Genomic DNA, 15,254 nt, shown 5'->3' with positions numbered 1-15,254 from the left:
ACGCCACCGTTCGACGCGCCTTGTCCTCCTCTTCAACCTAGTGCAAGGAATCGAGCCGGCATCCAGTAAATCGAGCGTAGTTCGCCGTTCCCTTCTCCGTCTCTGGCGCGGTTTCTCGCCGATTCCGGCCGCCACGCTCTTCCCCGGCCTCCGGCGACCGCACCGTAAGCTCGCTGGTGAAGTCCTCGTTCTCCTGAGCCTCTTCCCGCTCTTCCTCCCTCTCTGGAACATCGCCCCCCTTGGTGACCGTCGTCGTTTCGCCGCAGGTGTCGACGCCGGCGAGCTCTCCGGCGACCGCCGTCAACGGCACCGCCTCCTCCTGACCCGCGCCGGCGAGGCCCACCCGGCGCACACCCGCACGCATCCGGGGAGGCCCTGCAACGCCGCTCTTTTCGTCGCCGCCCGCGGTGACCGCCCACTTCGGAACGCGCTCCGCGTCGAACACCTCATGGGCGTGCGCGCATGGTTCGCCAGCGTGGCATCCACGTCGACCCCCTTGGCCCCACCTGTCGCCGTCCGAGGCTAGGCCCTCCTCTCGGTGAGAAAACCCTCCGCATCCGATCGGATCTGGTCTTTTGCGTTCAAGCCCTGCAGCTTTCTTTTCATCAACCCGCAGTCCTTGCCTCGTGACAGCTTTCCAACAAAACCCCCTAGATCTCCTGGGAACTAACCCGCAGTCCTTCTCCTGTCAGTATTTTCGTTCGGGTCCTTTTTCCTAATTAAATTAATCTTGTTTTTCTATTTTAACTAATAAAAACTAATCTGCTAATAACTTTTAATTGGTAACTCAAAATTAAAAGTGTTGTATATGAATTTTGATCAGAAAAATGTGATGAACATGATTATACCATCCATGCTTGCTGTTGCATCATGAATCATATAATTTCGTGCTAGTTTGCATTACCACCTAATATGGAACATATGGAATATGTGGGATATTATATATATGTTGTCCCGGTTCCATTTAACTTTGATGTAGCACACCCCTGCCATGTTTGCTATGCTAATCCACCCTTAAATTTGTCAGTAGAAAATGCAACTCCAACCTAATTTGTTTGTCCGGGTTCCGATCCCGCTTAATTTGGATAATTGCATTGCACCATCTTGCCATGTCATGCATATCATCTTGAGCATGCTGGATCTTCTTTATCCGTAGTAGTAAGACTTGCATACGTTGTTTGTTCCAGCATTTGCTTCTTCACGGATAGGATCACGAGGTGTTGATGTGAGATACGACGAGTTCTCCGACAAGTTCTTCTGCAGCTTTCCACAAAGTAGCCCACCCTTCACCTATTTTACTTTTACATGCTCTTTTGATCTATTGCTATCCTTATGTTGCGATTCTGTTGTGTCACGTGTCCTATCCACCTGTTACCTATATGTCCGAGATACACCTCCTCGCCCTACCTATTGTTTGTTGTTTGCCAGCTTTGCGAGTCGTAGGCGAGTTTAGGGTCTTGTTGATATCTCGAGATGTTCGGGATATCTTGTTGGGAGGTTATCACATGCTATATCTTTTGTTGGAGATAATCACACTTTATTTTATTGTTAACAACTAAAATTGTAAGCAGAGGCATCTGTGAGCCCCTTTGCGAAAGCATCGGAACTTTGACTCGCTAATGTCCCCTAGGACCCGAGTTCTTGTTATCTGTTCCGAGATTGAGCGCTCTACCCGTACGTGGGGGAGTGGGACCCCCATCACCCACTACCTTTCCTCGAGTCTGTTTATTGGGAGCCACAACCTTGGTTTTATTTGCTCATATGCACGATGCACGATTTACTTCTTGTTGCCTTCGGGTGTTTATTTCTGTACTGTACTCATCTCGTGGAACGATTAGCGACAGCAGGTTGTTCACACTTAGCTTAGCCGTTGGCACAAACCTCTGGGTCCGTATCGGAGTACGGCCGAACTTCGTCACGGGTAGCTTAGTGGGGTGGCTCCCCTTAAATTTTCTCTTGCATTGGGAACGGTCTTGATGTGAGACTCCACCTGTAGTAAGTGGGTTCGAGCATGCGTATGGTTACATTTGGGCAACCCCTGCAGGGTGTACATCTTATCGATAAGCCGTGTCCGCGGTTATGGACGACTTGGAATTGTATGGCTTGATCATAGAACAACTTACACCTTTATGTTGTTGATAATAATCTGCTAATAACTTGATTAGTAATATAGCATTACTACAACCGATACCTAATAAAACTTGTCCACCGTTGAGTGCCTTTTACATTGCCTCTTCGCAATTGTTGGAGGGGATATGTGTAATCGGCTGGGTTATGTTTGTGTAGTATTTATCTGTTACCTTGTACGCTCTCTTATCTTCTCTGAGTAGACGGATGTTGTAGCGTGTCTCTATTGGATAGTAGCTTTGCTGCCGCTAAACTCCACATATAGCCGGGTGAAGTTTATACCGCCCACCAGCGAGCATAGCTGGTCTTGTCTCGCAAGTACGTGCCAATGGTACTTACCCTCGCCTTCCTTTCTTTTTGTCTCCTCCCCCTTTTGTCGGCAACCGATGGCCCGACTTTGACAGGTACGAGATGACGACGTTAGCAAGGTTACCCTTCCGGCTTGGCCTGGGCAGGGTTATGGACGCCACTGGTTATCTTCAGGACTCTTAGTCCAATTTGTATCTTGTCCGTACTCGGACGCATTCGATCTTTTGTATGATTCAGATCTTTGTATTGTATATTTGTATCTTGACTCGTTGGAGTCGTTCTTGTAATATATATGTATCTTGTGGGCTCTATTGTAATCCTGTTGTAATGTTACCACTCGTGTTAATTCCTCTGGCATCACGTGTGTGATTCGTCGCGCACGTCGTGTCGGGGGGCGTCTCTGGATCGATATCATGCGGATTTCGGCGGGATCGCTGGAATCCTCATGGTACCGGTTTCGGGGCGTCACACCTTTGCTTTCTCAAGCCATGGCTAACCGAATCCTTCGGGTGCCGTCCAATAAATCACATACCATGGAGGAGTGTCTATTTAGGTTAATTAATTTGGGACTGGGAATCTGATGCGTGTGGTTGGCACATCCGTTGGGAACCCCAAGAGAAAGGTGTGATGCGCACAGCGGCAAGTTTCCCTCAGTAAGAAACCAAGGTTTAATCGGACCAGTAGGAGTCAAGAAGCACGTTGAAGGTTGACGGCGGCGAGATGTAGTGCGGCGCAACACCAGTGATTCCGGCGCCAACGTGGAACCTGCACAACACAACCAAAATACTTTGCCCCAACGAAACTGTGAGGTTGTCAATCTCACCGGCTTGCTGTAACAAAGAGTTAACCGTATTGTGTGGAAGATGATTGTTTGCAGAAAACAGTAGAACAGTATTGCAGTAGATTGTATTTCAGTAAAGAGAATTGGACCGGGGTCCACAGTTCACTAGAGGTGTCTCTCCCATAAGACAAACAGCATGTTGGGTGAACAAATTACAGTTGGGCAATTGACAAATAAAGAGAGCATGACCATGCACATACATATCATGATGAGTATAGTGAGATTTAATTGGGCATTACGACAAAGTACATAGACCGTCATCCAACTGCATCTATGCCTAAAAAGTCCACCTTCAAAGTTATCATCCGAACCCCTCCGTATTAAGTTGCTAACAACAGACAATTGCATTAAGTATGGTGCGTAATTTAACTAGTGACTACATCCTTGAACATAGCACTAATGTTTTATCCCTAGTGGCAACAGCACAACAAAACCATAGAACTTTCTCACATCGTCCCTGTGTCAATGCAGCATGAACCCACTATCGAGCATAAGTACTCCCTCTTGGAGTTACAAGCATCTACTTGGCCAGAGCATCTACTAGTAACGGAGAGCATGCAAGATCATAAACAACACATAGCATAACTTTGATAATCAACATAACAAGTATTCTCTATTCATTGGATCCCAACAAACGCAACATATAGAATTACAGATAGATGATCTTGATCATGTTAGGCAGCTCACAAGATCCGACAATGATAGCACAATGGGGAGAAGACAACCATCTAGCTACTGCTATGGACCCATAGTCCAGGGGTAGACTACTCACACATCACACCGGAGGCGACCATGGCGGCGTAGAGTCCTCCGGGAGATGATTCCCCTCTCCGGCAGGGTGCCGGAGGCGATCTCCTGGATCCCCCGAGATGGGATCGGCGGCGGCGGCGTCTCTGGAAGGTTTTCCGTATCGTGGTTCTCGGCATCGGGGGTTTCGTCACGGAGACTTTTTATAGGCGGAAGGGCAGGTCAAGAGGCGGCACGGGGCCCCACACCACGTGCCGGCGCGGCCAAGGGGGGCCGCGCCGCCCTATGGTGTGGCCCCTCCGTGGCCCCTCTTCGTCTCTCCTTCGGACTTCTGAAAGCTTCGTGGAAAAATAGGCCCCTGGGCTTTGATTTCGTCCAATTCCGAGAATATTTCCTTACTAGGATTTCTGAAACCAAAAACAGCAGAAAACAGCAACTGGCACTTCGGCATCTTGTTAATAGGTTAGTTCCAGAAAATGCACGAATATGACATAAAGTGTGCATAAAACATGTAGATAACATCAATAATGTGGCATGGAACATAAGAAATTATCGATACGTCGGAGACGTATCAGCATCCCCAAGCTTAGTTCTCGCTCGTCCGAGCAGGTAAAACGATAACACAGATAATTTCTGGAGTGACATGCCATCATAATCTTGATCATACTATTTGTAAAGCATATGTAGTGAATGCAGCGATCGAAACAATGTATATGACATGAGTAAACAAGTGAATCATATAGCAAAGACTTTTCATGAATAGCACTTCAAGACAAGCATCAATAAGTCTTGCATAAGAGTTAACTCATAAAGCAATAATTCAAAGTAGAGATATTGAAGCAACACAAAAGAAGATTAAGTTTCAGCGGTTGCTTTCAACTTGTAACATGTATATCTCATGGATATTGTCAACATAGAGTAATATAATAAGTGCAATAAGCAAGTATGTAGGAATCAATGCACAGTTCACACAAGTGTTTGCTTCTTGAGGTGGAGAGAGATAGGTGAACTGACTCAACATTGAAAGTAAAAGAATGGTCCTCCATAGAGGAAAAGCATCGATTGATATATTTGTGCTAGAGCTTTGATTTTGAAAACATGAAACAATTTTGTCAACGGTAGCAATAAAGCATATGTATCATGTAAATTATATCTTATAAGTTGCAAGCCTCATGCATAGCGTACTAATAGTGCCCGCACCTTGTCCTAATTAGCTTGGACTACCGGATCATCACAATGCATTGTTTTTACCAAGTGTCACAAAGGGGTACCTCTATGCCGCTTTGTACAAAGGTCTAAGGAGAAAGCTCGCATTGGATTTCTCGCTATTGATTATTCTTCGACTTAGACATCCATACCGGGACAACATAGACAACAAATAATGGACTCCTCTTTTATGCATAAGCATATAACAACAATTAATAATTTTCTCATTTGAGATTTGAGGATTATTGTCCAAAACTGAAACTTCCACCATGGAGCATGGCTTTAGTTAGCGGCCCAATGTTCTTCTCTAACATATGCATGCTTAACCCTATGGTGGTAGATCTCTCTTACTTCAGACAAGACGAACATGCATAGCAGCTCACATGAAATTCAACAATGAATAGTTGATGGCGTCCCCAGTAAACATGGTTATCGCACAACAAGCAACTTAATAAGAGATAAAGTGCATAATGACATATTCAATACCACAATAGTTTTTAAGCTATTTGTCCCATGAGCTATATATTGCAAAGTTGAATGATGGAATTTTAAAGGTAGCACTCAAGCAATTTACTTTGGAATGGCGGAAAATACCATGTAGTATAGGTAGGTATGGTGGACACAAATGGCATAGTGGTTGGCTCAAGTATTTTGGATGCATGAGAAGTATTCCCTCTCGATACAAGGTTTAGGCTAGCAAGGCTTATTTGAAACAAACACAAGGATGAACCGGTGCAGCAAAACTCACATAAAAGACATATTGAAAACATTATAAGACTCTACACCGTCTTCCTTGTTGTTCAAACTCAATACTAGAAATTATCTAGACCTTAGAGAAACCAAATATGCAAACCAAATTTTAGCATGCTCTATGTATTTCTTCATTAATGGGTGCAAAGCATATGATGCAAGAGCTTAATCATGAGCACAACAATTGCCAAGTATCACATTACCCAAGACATTTATAGCAATTACTACATGTATCATTTTCCAATTCCAACCATATAACAATTTAACGAAGGAGAAACTTCGCCATGAATACTATGAGTAGAAACCAAGGACATACTTGTCCATATGCTACAGCGGAGTGTGTCTCTCTCCCATAAAGTGAATGCTAGGATCCATTTTATTCAAACAAAACAAAAACAAAAACAAACCGACGCTCCAAGAAAAAGCACATAAGATGTGATGGAATAAAAATATAGTTTCAGGGGAGGAACCTGATAATGTTGTCGATGAAGAAGGGGATGCCTTGGGCATCCCCAAGCTTAGACGCTTGAGTCTTCTTGATATATGCAGGGGTGAACCACCGGGGCATCCCCAAGCTTAGAGCTTTCACTCTCCTTGATCATGTTGCATCATACTCCTCTCTTGACCCTTGAAAACTTCCTCCACACCAAACTCGAAACAACTCATTAGAGGGTTAGTGCACATTATAAATTGACATATTCAGAGGTGACACAATCATTCTTAACACTTCTGGACATTGCATAATGCTACTGGACATTAATGGATCAAAGAAATTCATCCAACATAGCGAAAGAGGCAATGCGAAATAAAAGGCAGAATCTGTCAAAACAGAACAGTTCGTATTGACGAATTTTAAAATGGCACCAGACTTGCTCAAATGAAAATGCTCAAATTGAATGAAAGTTGCGTACATATCTGAGGATCATGCACGTAAATTGGCATAATTTTCTGAGCTACCTACAGGGAGGTGGACCCAGATTCGTGACAGCAAAGAAATCTGGAACTGTGCAGTAATCCAAATCTAGTACTTACTTTTCTATCAACGGCTTAACTTGGCACAACAAAACACAAAACTAAGATAAGGAGAGGTTGCTACAGTAGTAAAAAACTTCCAAGACACAAAATAAAACAAAGTACTGTAGGTAAAAACATGTGTTGTCTCCCATAAGCGCTTTTCTTTAACGCCTTTCAGCTAGGCGCAGAAAGTGTGTATCAAGTATTATCAAAGGGTGGTACTTCTTCAGCGGGGTGTGGGCTTTTCTCAACCAGGCATAGTATATTAGATACATAAGTTTTAGCATCTCCCTTTTCATTAGTCTTAGGCGTGCTACTCTCATCAAACAAATTTTCAGGAACAAGCCAAGCATAGTTATTTTCTAGTGCATCATTCATAGCTAGGAGCTTACATGGTATTGGTGCTTTGATCTCCCCTCCATCATTAATATTATTAGTGAATCTTATTCTATCCATATCCATCTTTTCAAGGAGACTAACAAAATTAGTAGGAGAACCAAGCATATTAAATTTAGCAAACACCTTTCTAGCTTCTCTTGCTAGACCACCAAATTCTCTAAGAAGGGTTTCTAATACAAAATCTTTCTTTTTCCCCTCTTCCATATCACCAAGTGTGAAAAACATGTGTTGGATTATAGGATTAAGATTGACAAATTTAGTTTCCAACAGGCGAACTAAATGCGCAGCAGCAATTTCATAAGTAGGCGCAAGGTCTACCAAGTGTCTATCTTCAAAATTTTCAATAGTACTAACATGATTGAAAAATTCTTCTATATTATTTCTCCCAACTATAGACCCACGTCCTACCGGTATGTTTTTTGTAGTAAAATTAAAAGGAAACATGATGAAATAAGTAAAGTAAATGCAAGTAAACTAATTTTTTGTGTTTTTGATATAGCAAACAAGATAGCAAGTAAAGTAAAACTAGCAACTAATTTTTTTGTATTTTGATTTAGTGCAGCAAACAAAGTAGTAAAAAAAACTAAGCAAGACAAAAACAAAGTAAAGAGATTGAGAAGTGGAGACTCCCCTTGCAGCGTGTCTTGATCTCCCCGGCAACGGCGCCAGAAATTTGCTTGATGCGTGTGGTTGGCACGTCCGTTGGGAACCCCAAGAGGAAGGTGTGATGCGCACAGCGGCAAGTTTCCCTCAGTAAGAAACCAAGGTTTAATCGGACCAGTAGGAGTCAAGAAGCACGTTGAAGGTTGATGGCGGCGAGATGTAGTGCGGCGCAACACCAGTGATTCCGGCGCCAACGTGGAACCTGCACAACACAACCAAAATACTTTGCCCCAACGAAACAGTGAGGTTGTCAATCTCACCGGCTTGCTGTAACAAAGAGTTAACCGTATTGTGTGGAAGATGATTGTTTGCAGAAAACAGTAGAACAGTATTGCAGTAGATTGTATTTCAGTAAAGAGAATTGGACTGGGGTCCACAGTTCACTAGAGGTGTCTCTCCCATAAGACAAACAGCATGTTGGGTGAACAAATTACAGTTGGGCAATTGACAAATAAAGAGAGCATGACCATGCACATACATATCATGATGAGTATAGTGAGATTTAATTGGGCATTACGACAAAGTACATAGACCGTCATCCAACTGCATCTATGCCTAAAAAGTCCACCTTCAAAGTTATCATCCGAACCCCTCCAGTATTAATTTGTTAACAACTGAAAATTGCATTAAGTATGGTGCTTAATATAACTAGTAACTACATCCTGGCACATAGAACTAATGTTTTATCCCTAGTGGCAACAAGCACAACACAACCTTAGAACTTTCTCATCACTTTGTCCCTGTGTCAATGCGAGGCATGAACCCACTATCGAGCATAAGTACTCCCTCTTGGAGTTACAAGCATCTACTTGGCCAGAGCATCTACTAGTAACGGAGAGCATGCAAGATCATAAACAACACATAGCATAACTTTGATAATCAACATAACAAGTATTCTCTATTCATCGGATCCCAACAAACGCAACATATAGAATTACAGATAGATGATCTTGATCATGTTAGGCAGCTCACAAGATCCGACAATGATAGCACAATGGGGAGAAGACAACCATCTAGCTACTGCTATGGACCCATAGTCCAGGGGTAGACTACTCACACATCACACCGGAGGCGACCATGGCGGCGTAGAGTCCTCCGGGAGATGATTCCCCTCTCCGGCAGGGTGCCGGAGGCGATCTCCTGGATCCCCCGAGATGGGATCGGCGGCGGCGGCGTCTCTGGAAGGTTTTCCGTATCGTGGTTCTCGGTACTGGGGGTTTCGTCACGGAGACTTTTTATAGGCGGAAGGGCAGGTCAAGAGGCGGCACGGGGGCCCCACACCACAGGCCGGCGCGGCCAAGGGGGGGGCCGCGCCGCCCTATGGTGTGGCCCCTCCGTGGCCCCTCTTCGTCTCTCCTTCGGACTTCTGGAAGCTTCGTGGAAAAATAGGCCCCTGGGCTTTGATTTCGTCCAATTCCGAGAATATTTCCTTACTAGGATTTCTGAAACCAAAAATAGCAGAAAACAGCAACTGGCACTTCGGCATCTTGTTAATAGGTTAGTTCCAGAAAATGCACGAATATGACATAAAGTGTGCATAAAACATGTAGATAACATCAATAATGTGGCATGGAACATAAGAAATTATCGATACGTCGGAGACGTATCAGAATCCCATTGCCAGCTCTTTTTGCAAAATTATTGGATAAGCGGATGAAGCCACTAGTCCATTGGTGAAAGTTGCCCAACAAGATTGAAAGATAAACACCACATACTTCCTCATGAGCTATAAAACATTGACACAAATCAGAGGTAATAAATTTTAAATTGTTTAAAGGTAGCACTCAAGCAATTTACTTTGGAATGGCGGAGAAATACCATGTAGTAGGTAGGTATGGTGGACACAAATGGCATAGTGGTTGGCTCAAGTATTTTGGATGCATGAGAAGTATTCCCTCTCGATACAAGGTTTAGGCTAGCAAGGCTATTTGAAACAAACACAAGGATGAAGCGGTGCAGCAAAACTCACATAAAAGACATATTGTAAACATTATAAGACTCTATACCGTCTTCCTTGTTGTTCAAACTCAATACTAGAAATTATCTAGACCTTAGAGATACCAATTATGCAAACCAAATTTTAGCAAGCTCTATGTATTTCTTCATTAATAAGTGCAAAGTACATGATGCAAGAGCTTAAACATGAGCACAACAATTGCCAAGTATCACATTATCCAAGACATTTTAGCAATTACTACATGTAGCATTTTCCAATTCCAACCATATAACAATTTAACGAAGAAGAAACTTCGCCATGAATATTATGAGTAAAGCCTAAGGACATACTTGTCCATATGCTACAGCGGAGCGTGTCTCTCTCCCACACAATGAATGCTAGGATCCATTTTATTCAAAAAAAACAAAAACAAAAACAAACCGACGCTCCAAGCAAAGCACATAAGATGTGACGGAATAAAAATATAGTTTCAGGGGAGGAACCTGATAATGTTGTCGATAGAGAAGGGGATGCCTTGGGCATCCCCAAGCTTAGACGCTTGAGTCTTCTTGATATATGCAGGGGTGAACCACCGGGGCATCCCCAAGCTTAGAGCTTTCACTCTCCTTGATCATGTTGTATCATCTCCCTCTCTTGATCCTTGAAAACTTCCTCCACACCAAACTCAAAACAACTCATTAGAGAGTTAGTGCACAATCAAAATATACATGTTCAGAGGTGACATAATCATTCTTAACACTTCTGTACATTGCACAAAGCTACTGAAAGTCAATGGAATCGAAAAATCCATCGAACATATCAAAACAGGCAATGCGAAATAAAAGGCAGAATCTGTCAAAACAGAACAGTTCGTAAAGAAGAATTTTATTGAGGCACCAGACTTGCTCAAATGAAAATGCTCAAATTGAATGAAAGTTGCGTACATATCTGAGGATCACTCACGTAAATTGGCATAATTTTCTGAGTTACCTACAGAGAATTTTGCCCATATTCGTGACAGCAAAGAAATCTGTTTCTGCGCAGTAATCCAAATCTAGTATGAACCTTACTATCAACGACTTTACTTGGCACAACAATGCACAAAAATAAGATAAGGAGAGGTTGCTACAGTAGTAAACAACTTCCAAGACACAAATATAAAACAAAGTACTGTAGTAAAAACATGGGTTGTCTCCCATAAGCGCTTTTCTTTAACGCCTTTCAGCTAGGCGCAGAAAGTGTGTATCAAGTATTATCAAAAGATGAAGCATCAACATAATTTTCAAAATTTATCCCATTAGGTGTCTTAGATGCTCCCTTATCTATATTGGTTTTAAGAGCTTTATCAATTTTAGGCCTATAATAGCTTTTTGGTTTAGGCCCCTTAGAGACATACATGAACTTTTGCTCCTTACCCACATAAGCTTTCTCTCTAAATTTTATAGATGAAAATGTTGAACCCAATGTTCCCATAGCCTCTTCAAGTTCACTAATCCTTTGGGTTTGATTATCATGAATTGCACAAGATTCCAAAATGGCAATTTTCTCATTAATTCCACCTAGAGATTTATCAAGTTTATCAGTGCTATCAAGTAATGACCCCAAAGTGGTATCAATACTTGGAAGGTTTTGCTCTATGGTTTCCAACTTTTTCATGACATCTTCAAGAGAGGTTTCAATTTTAACTTCATTAACAGGTGGTATTCCAAATAAACTCTCAATAATGCAACTAGCTTCTAAGGCAGGAGTACTTAGGAAGTTCCCTCCCGCGAGACAATCAAGAACATACCTATTCCAGCTAGAGATACCAACATAAAAATTTCTGAGTAAAATAGTGGTGGAGTGTTTCTTAGTGCACCTATTATGGGCATTACTAATTCTATACCAAGCATCTCTTAAAGATTCTCCCCCATATTGCTTAAACGAACGAACTTCAACTTCAGGATTACTCATTTTAGCAATAGTAAATAAAGCAAACTAGATAAAGTAAATGCAAGTAACTAATTTTTTGTGTTTTTAATATGGCAAACAAGATAGCAAATAAAGTAAAACTAGCAACTAATTTTTTTGTATTTTGATTTAGTGCAGCAAACAAAGTAGTAAATAAAGTAAAGCAAGACAAAAACAAAGTAAAGAGATTGCGATGTGGAGACTCCCCTTGCAGCGTGTCTTGATCTCCCCGGCAACGGTGCCAGAAATTTATTTGCTGGCGCACAGTTGACGTGGGAGTTAGAAATCTCTGTGGTGTAGTTTTCCTTCACGTCCCCGGCAACGGCGCCAGAAATTTAGCTTGACACGCCTACAGCACGCGACCGTTGGGAACCCCAAGTGGAAGGTGTGATGCGTACAGCAGTAAGTTTCCCTCAGTTAGAAACCAAGGTTTATCGAACCAGTAGGAGTCAAGAAGCACGTTGAAGGTTGATGGCGATAAAATGTAGTGCGGCGCAACACCAGGGATTCCGGCGCCAACGTGGAACCTGCACAACACAACCAAGATACTTTGCCCCAACGAAATAGTGAGGTTGTCAATCTCACCGGCTTGCTGTAACAAAGGATTAGATGTATAGTGTGGATGATGATTGTTTGCAGAGAACAGTAGAACAATTGCAGTAGATTGTATTTCAGATGTAAAGAATTGGACCGGGGTCCACAGTTCACTAGAGGTGTCTCTCCCATAAGATAAATAGCATGTTGGGTGAACAAATTATAGTTGGGCAATTGACAAATAGAGAGGGCATGACCATGCACATACATATTATGATGAGTATTGTGAGATTTAATTGGGCATTACGACAAAGTACATAGACCGCTATCCAGCATGCATCTATGCCTAAAAAGTCCACCTTCAGGTTATCATCCGAACCCCTTCCAGTATTAAGTTGCTAACAACAGACAATTGCATTAAGTATTGCGCGTACTGTAATCAATAACTACATCCTCGGACATAGCATCAATGTTTTATCCCTAGTGGCAACAGCACATCCATAACCTTAGAGGTTTCTCTCACTCCCCCAGATTCACGGAGACATGAACCCACTATCGAGCATAAATACTCCCTCTTGGAGTTACAAGCATCAACTTGGCCAGAGCATCTACTAGTAACGGAGAGCATGCAAGATCATAAACAACACATAGGTATAAATTGATAATCAACATAACATGGTATTCTCTATTCATCGGATCCCAACAAACACAACATATAGCATTACAGATAGATGATCTTGATCATGTTAGGCAGCTCACAAGATCCGACAATGAAGCACATAAGGAGAAGACAACCATCTAGCTACTGCTATGGACCCATAGTCCAGGGGTAGACTACTCACTCATCACTCCGGAGGCGACCATGGCGGTGTAGAGTCCTCCGGGAGATGAATCCCCTCTCCGGCAGGGTGCCGGAGGCGATCTCCTGAATCCCCCGAGATGGGATTGGCGGCGGCGGTGCCTCTGGAAGGTTTTCCCTATCGTGGCTCTCGGTACTGGGGGTTTCGCGACGAAGGCTATTTGTAGGCGGAAGGGCAGGTCAAGGGGCGTCACGAGGGGCCCAGGAGACAGGTCGGCGCGGCCAAGGGCTGGGCCGCGCCGCCCTACCTCCTGGCCACCTCGTGGCCCCACTTCGTTGACTCTCCGGCCTTCTGGAAGCTTCGTGTGAAAATAGGCCCCTGGGCGTTGATTTCGTCCCATTCCGAGAATATTTCCTTACTAGGATTTCTGAAACCAAAAACAGCAGAAAACAGCAACTGGCTCTTCGGCATCTTGTTAATAGGTTAGTTCCAGAAAATGCATAAATATGACATAAAGTATACATAAAACATGTAGATATCATCAATAATGTGGCATGGAACATAAGAAATTATCGATACGTCGGAGACGTATCATTGACCAAGAGGTCGTTGTAACCAGTTACACCGATGCAAGTTGGAACACTGATCCTGATGACTCTAAGTCTCAGTCTGGGTACGTGTTTATATTGAATGGTGCTGCAGTAAGCTGGCCAAGCTCGAAGCAGTGCATGGTGGCGAAGTCTTCAACAGAATCGGAGTACATAGCGGCTTCAGAGGTTTCATCAGAAGCGGTATGGATGAAGAGGTTCATTGTATACCTCGGTGTGGTTCCTAGTGCATTGGACCCACTAGTCATCTACTGTGACAACATGGGTGCCATCGCCAATGCACAAGAACCAAGGTCACACAAGAGGCTGAAGCATATCAAGCTGTGTTATCATTCGATTCGCGAGTACATCGAAGATGGAGAAGTAAAGATTTGCAAAGTACACACTGATCTTAATGTAGCAGATCCGTTGACTAAAGCTCTCCCTATGGAAAAGCATGACCAACACCAGAATGCCATGGGTGTTAGGTACCTTACAATGTAATCTAGATTATTAACTCTAGTGCAAGTGGGAGACTGTTGGAGATATGCCCAAGAGGAAATAATAAAAGTGGTTATTATATATCTTTGTGTTTATGATAAATGTTATATACCATGCTATAATTGTATTAACCGAAACATTCATACATGTGTGTTATGTAAACAACTATGAGTCCCTAGTAAAGCCTCTTAACTAGCTTGTTGATTAATAGATGATTATAGTTTCATAATCATGAACATTGGATGTTATTAATAACAAGGTTATATCATTATATGAATGATGTAATGGACACACCCAATTAAAGCGTAGCATAAGATCACGTCATTAAGTTATTTGCTCTAAGCTTTCGATACATAGTTACCTAATCCTTTCGACCATGAGATCATGTAAATCACTTATGCCGAAAAGGTACTTTGATTACATCAAACACCACTGCGTAAATGGGTGGTTATAAAGGTGGGATTAAGTATCCGGAAAGTATGAGTTGAGGCATATGGAGCAACAGTGGGATTTGTCCATCCCGATGATGGATAGATATACTCTGGGCCCTTGATACGTCTCCGACGTATCGATAATTTCTTATGTTCCATGCCACATTATTGATGATATCTGCATGTTTTATGCATACTTTATGTCATATTTATGCCTTTTCCGGCACTAACCTATTAACGAGATGCCGAAGAGCCAGTTGCTGTTTTCTGCTGTTTTTGGTTTCAGAAATCCTAGTAAGGAAATATTCTCGGAATTGGACAAAATCAACGCCCAGGGGCCTATTTTGCCACGAAGCTTCCAGAAGACCGAGGGAGAGACGAAGTGGGGCCACGGGGCGCCGCCACACTAGGGCGGCGCGGCCTAGGGGGGGCCCGTGCGGCCCTAGCGTGTGGGGCCCC

Source organism: Lolium perenne, chromosome 4, assembly GCF_019359855.2.
Source record: "Lolium perenne isolate Kyuss_39 chromosome 4, Kyuss_2.0, whole genome shotgun sequence".
NCBI lineage: Eukaryota > Viridiplantae > Streptophyta > Magnoliopsida > Poales > Poaceae > Lolium > Lolium perenne.
This window is presented reverse-complemented; position numbering follows the sequence as displayed.